Consider the following 6,000-nt stretch of genomic DNA (forward strand, 5'->3'; position numbering starts at 1 on the left):
GTGGAATTACCAATAATAACCTAGAAGTCCTAGGTAAGTTCTAGAATCTTTGTTAATGTGAACCTGAGATGTTTTCTTAGTAGGAAAATTAATTGAAAAGATGTACATTTAAAGCCTATTTAGAAAACTTCCTGTCTTTTATTGTTTAAAGGGGTCCTGTATCAACAACATAACCTCATCAGATCTCTAATAGATTGAATAGATTGGTGACTATGATTTGGTTTCCTTCTAGAAATAACTTCTATTTTAGGGTATGTTAACACTGGCAGAATGTTTGGAAAAGGGCTGAAACAATGTCCTTATCTAGACATGAAGATGAGGGACATAGGTAATTTTAATTCTAATCACTACAACATGACATGACTCTTCCTTAAGTTCAAAAGACAAAGGATACACATGTACAACTAATCAAATAACACTAATTTAGAGAGCAGCAACTATGTGCCCTGCATGGTGAAATTAATTCTCTATATTCATTGTCTCCCCAGTTCTCAAACTCCAGTGAAAAAAATACTGGCCATTTCACATATGAAGAATCTAAGTATTTTAAAGAAGTTAAGCTCCTTGTCCATATTCACATATACAGGAAGCAGCACAGACAGGATCTGAACTCTTACTGACAGGGAAAGGTAGGATAAAATAGGCAGAGAGGGAAAGGTTAGGACCCAAGGTCCCTGGGTGGGGAAAACACATATTTTAAAACAATGCTGAAGCGATCCCCAGGGGTGCCTGTGTGGCTCAGTTGGTTAGGTGTCTGACTTTGGCTCAGGTCATGATCTCATGGTTCGTGAATTTGAGCCCCACATCAGGCTCTGTGCTGACAGCTCAGAGCCTGGAGCCTGCTTCGGATTCTGTGTCTTCTCTCTCTGCCCCTCCCCTCCTCATGCTCCGTCTCTCTCTGACTCTCAAAAATAAATAAATAAATGTTAAAAAAAATTAAAAAAAAAAAAACAATGCTGGGAGCTAGTGACCACCAGCAAACTCCCTTCAAACTCTCTCAGGCGTAAGGTTCCTCCTAAGGTTGTAACAGACACCACCTACTACCCGTCAGGTTCTTCTCAGGAATTTGACCATCACAGTACCTAACTAAAATAGATAAACCATAAAATTTATGTTGTATGAGAGACAGTATGACCAAAGTCTGACTTCTCACACAATGGAATCCAACCGATCAGGAATGGACAGCCCAGCACCTAGAGCTATCAAGTCAATAAGGGTAGAACCTGAGAAGGAACAAGGAGGAAAGGAAACAGGGCTGACCTGAACCTTATAAAACAAAGTCTCTTCCCTATAGTTGAGGGTATTCACTTTCGAATGCCCCTCTCTGTAAAGAGAGCTTTCATACTATTCTTACTTTCTGGTCTTATACTCTAATAAACTTTTGCCTGCTACTCATTTTATTCTGTGTCCACCTCTTCATTCCTTGAAGCTGCGAGACAAAGAACCCCAGGCATTGAGGTAAAAAATCCTGAACACTATCTAACTAGAACACCTGTTGTATTAATGAAATTCCTATATTGTCTCTCCATGACTGGAGCAAAATTCTTCTATTTTTGCCCAGTCTTAGATCATTTCCATTTTCAGCAAATAATTTTAGCAGGAATTAAGTGGTGGCTCAAATGTTGTAGTGTTTCTCTTTAATGCACAGTATGCCGCTGGAATTTTCTAATTTCCTTTTGGGAAAAGAAAAAAAGGTCTGCAAATGATAAGAATGTGTCTAGTTTATTGTAGGCATTGATCAAGAATTGATTTTCCTCACAACATTTAAGCCACCATGCAATTTATTTAAGTTTTTTTTTTAATGTTTTTATTTATTTTTGAGAGAGAGTGTGAGTAAGGGAGAGGCAGAGAGAGGGAGGCAGAGGATCTGAAGCGGGCTCTGGGCTGACATCAGAGAGCCTGATGCTGGGCTTGAACTCACAGACTGTGAGATCATGATCTGAGCCAAAGTGGGACACTTACCTGACTAAGCCACCCAGGTGCCCCAAGGTACCATGCAATTTGGGTAACTGAATTTATATATACCTTCCTCACCTGATCTATAATTTTTATTCATAAATTCTGAGCTTTAAGAGATGAATTCTTTATAAGCCTTGTATTTTACATGGCTATACAAGATGTAATAAATTTAGTCTCGATTAGAATATTAAGAACACAGACTTTGCCACTTTGTTCTAGGTAAAGAGTTTTAATAAAAACAGCAAGAACACACTCCATTAAATTGAACATGCATTACATTTGCAAACAGTATAGGTGTAGCCCAGAAAAGAGCAGGAACCAGGCCCTATCCTCCAAAAGGGAAAAAATGTATAGTCTCTTTGGATGGCAAACTATTCCAAATATTACAAATAAGACCCTGGGGTGCCTGGGTGGCTCAGTCGGTTGAGTGTCCGACTTTGGCTCAGGTCATGATCTCACAGTTCGTAAATTCCAGCCCCATGTTGGGCTCTGTGCTGACAGCTCGGAGCCTGGAGCCTGTTTCGAATTCTGTGTCTCCCTCTCTGTCTTCCCCTAACCCACTCTCATTCTGTCTCTATCACTCTCTAAAATAAATAAACATTAAAACAATTTTTAAAAACAAATAAGACACTATCAGATCTCAAATATGAGATCCCATTTGATTGGGAGAAGAAGCAGGGAATGTCCATAGAAGAGACATTTGATGTGGAACTTGGATGATTTAACTTTGGCCATAGTTAGAAGATAAGAGAAAATAGGATGCCCTTGGAAGTGGGATAGATATGAGGAAAGATACAGATATAGGAGAGGCCACAGTATGAGGCATCAGGTACAAGAATCTAGAGTAAGTGACTGAGGAGAGGTTGAAGGCCAGACTAAAGCTTTTGTATTTAATTTTATGGGAAGTCTTGAGTCTTTTTGAATTTGTTTTGTTTTGTTCTGAGATGGGGTAGTCCAACATTACATGAGCAAGTAGTCACTTGTATATAGGATAGTTAAACCAACCTGGGGTGATGAAGCATTCCCTAGCCCATAAAGCATATCACTTGACTTTGATTTAGGGGGAAGAGAAAATCTGGAAGAGCCAATGACAATTGTCTAGGAAGCAGAAAATGCATATCTACCTAAAGGTTTACCAGGAATAGAAAAAGAAAAGTCTTTTCTGGAGATGCTATAAAGTTAGAGCCTTAGGTCTTGGCAAATGATTATATGGGAAGGACGGTGAAAACACATGCAGTCATGAATACTCTAGAAGACCATGAAAGGAAAATAAATGTGTAAAGCTTTTTATCCTTAGAATTGCTCCTATAATAGGGATTTATTATAATAATCTACATGGTGTCAAAGGAGTTTGGAATCTAATAGGACTCCAGAAACTGTTACACTGCCAGACTCAGAAAGACTAGACTCACAATCCAAGGCTGTGCTACAGGTCAAAATGCCTTGTGGTCCCTGCTGCACCAGGAGGTTGTTGATATTTAATTTAGGACTCAGTTATCACATGGGCACAGCTACTGTGTGTCTTGAGGCAGGCTTTTTTTTTTTTTTTTCAGTTCCTAGTATAAACCAATGATCCTCTCTCCAAATCTACATCTTGAATTCTTAAATTCCTAATTAAGAGTATAATGGACCTATTTTGTACTCCTTCATGCTTGCTGTCACTTTCACAGGCCACCGACAAAGGATCTCTTAGAATCATTTTGAGAATAGAAAAGACTCAAAACATCAACACATTAAACAAAGTAAAAGTTTATTTCATTCACCTTAAAGAGGGCTGGAGGTGGTAAAAGCCTGAAAGATGGGACAAGAAAGCAGTATCCTTCGTGATGTGGCTTTTATTTCCAAGGTAACATTATGGTTGTGGCACGTCAGCCATTATGTTCACTTTCCAGGCATCAGAAAAGGGAAGGAAAAGGAGAACCTTCATAACGAGAAGAATTTCCATGTATGTTTCATTCATTCATCTTACAGAAAGAATTTAGGCACAGTTCTTTTTTTTTCTCCCAGCACAAAAACAGTTTTTATTATAGCACAGGGACGGCATCCTTAGGCAGAAAGAGCTCCACCGGGAATGTGAGGGGCAACTGATCCTATACTTTGGAGATGGGAGAGGTAAAGACACAGGGAAATTTCCAAAAGGTTTCTCATATGCTAAAGAAGAGGCAGATGATGCTGGAGGCCTGGCTATTGTCAAATTAAGGTTTTTTTTTTTTTTTTTTCTCTAGCAAAGTGTTAACATTAAGATAGTTGGGAGGCAGTTCCTGGAGTAGTGTCCTTCTCTGCCTGTCTTAAGTATTTGTCAATGGGCTGCAAGTTGTTACAAGGAAAGGAAATTTTATTTTATCTGCATTTCCTTTGGCTTTTGTTCTCCACACCATTCCTCCCTGAACAATTTTGACCCTTAAATCTTTAAGGTTGCTGAGAGATAAAGGTCTCTTCTGTAACTTCTTCCTGCTGTATAGGGCCATGGAGGTGTCCCTACCTACGGGTCAACATTGGTCAGGTGGGGTATTTATAGATAGGACTTACCAAAGGCAGAGGCAGCTGATCCAAGGTAGACAACATATGTGAAGCTCCTTGAATAGAAAGGATCATCTGTCAGCTGGAAATTAGGGCAGTGAAGGAGTCTTGGCACTAGGCAGGGGGACACAGGAAAAAAAAACCCAAAAGGTTAATATTATGAGAAAAAGAAGCCCAATAAAAACAGCCTTTGATAGTTAATCAGAATTTTCCTCTGGTCCAGGAGTTTAACCAATCACTAAGGGAAATGAGCCATTTAAAGCACCTATTTGAGTATTTATATCTTTTAGCAATCTTGTTATATTCTTACGATATTTGGAATATATATACAACATTCTGTTCATTCTTGTGATATTTGGAATATATATACAACATCCTGTTTTTATGCTAGCACATGTTTCACATTGTGAAGCAGTTAAAATATCTAATGCCATTTTGAGAGTCATTTAAGGCCTTAAATGTATAGGACGTGGTGTTAGCCATCATATACTATTTTGCTTAGCAAGCAATCAGGTAATTAATAAGAGGCACCTTTATGGAAACAAAAGAAAAATATAAGTTAATAGTTGGAGCAAATTAGAAACCCAGTATCCTGAGTCTCAAGTGCTTAGAATCTAGGATCTACAAAGATGTGTTATTAAAACATTTTCTCTCTCTACAATCTTGTTTCCAGAGATAGCTAAATCAAGACTATTTCATTTGAAAATCAAGTCCAGTTTTCATAAACTTGGCCTAATTATTTATATAAGCTCAGTAAGAATAGTGATTGATCATCTAAATCTTTTACAATTTGCTTTGCTGGAACTTTTTATAAGGAATCTTGATTGAATTTTTAGTAGCTTCTCCAGGCCAAAATACAAGCCAAGTGCTTGCCATCAGACATACCTGCGATCCCTGTAGATTTTGGCAAATTCCTCTTCTTGAGGTCCCCAAAATAGCCTGAGTTTCCTGCACCTGCCAGGAGGTGACATTCTTTACTCATCTGATAAGGCTCCTGGGAACTGACAATTCTAAGCTGCAAAAGAAATGTAATTTTAAAAATTGTTCCTAGTTAAAAATTGGAATTGGTTTACTAGAAGGGGAAAAAAGATAATGAATATTGGGAGAAAAATACCTGGTCCAATTTTATAATAGATTGTCACTGAGTTAAATGCCCATCACTAGTCCAAGGTGCTATTGTTGATGGAAGAGTTAAATCATCTGGAGACCTGACTATGCAGCTGTCTCACTAAGGGATACAGCCAGGCATTTTACCTTAGGTGAAGACCATGAGCAACACAGACATCATGACTGGCCTGCCCAGAACAAGGAAGTTGAGTAAAGAGCAGATTTGGGGTAGAGTAAGCTTGGCAGTGACAGGGAATTGATGAGATCAATTTTGTTCTCATTAAGTTTTTATTGATGGTGGGCACAGTTGCCCATAACTTTGTTTCTGGAGGCCAAATAAAATTATTGCAAACTAGGATATAATAAATATTATAATAGTAATTTTGAGTCTTTGCAATCGTTGTGTATTTCCCA

Source organism: Panthera tigris, chromosome D1, assembly GCF_018350195.1.
Source record: "Panthera tigris isolate Pti1 chromosome D1, P.tigris_Pti1_mat1.1, whole genome shotgun sequence".
NCBI classification, from domain to species: Eukaryota; Metazoa; Chordata; class Mammalia; order Carnivora; family Felidae; genus Panthera; species Panthera tigris.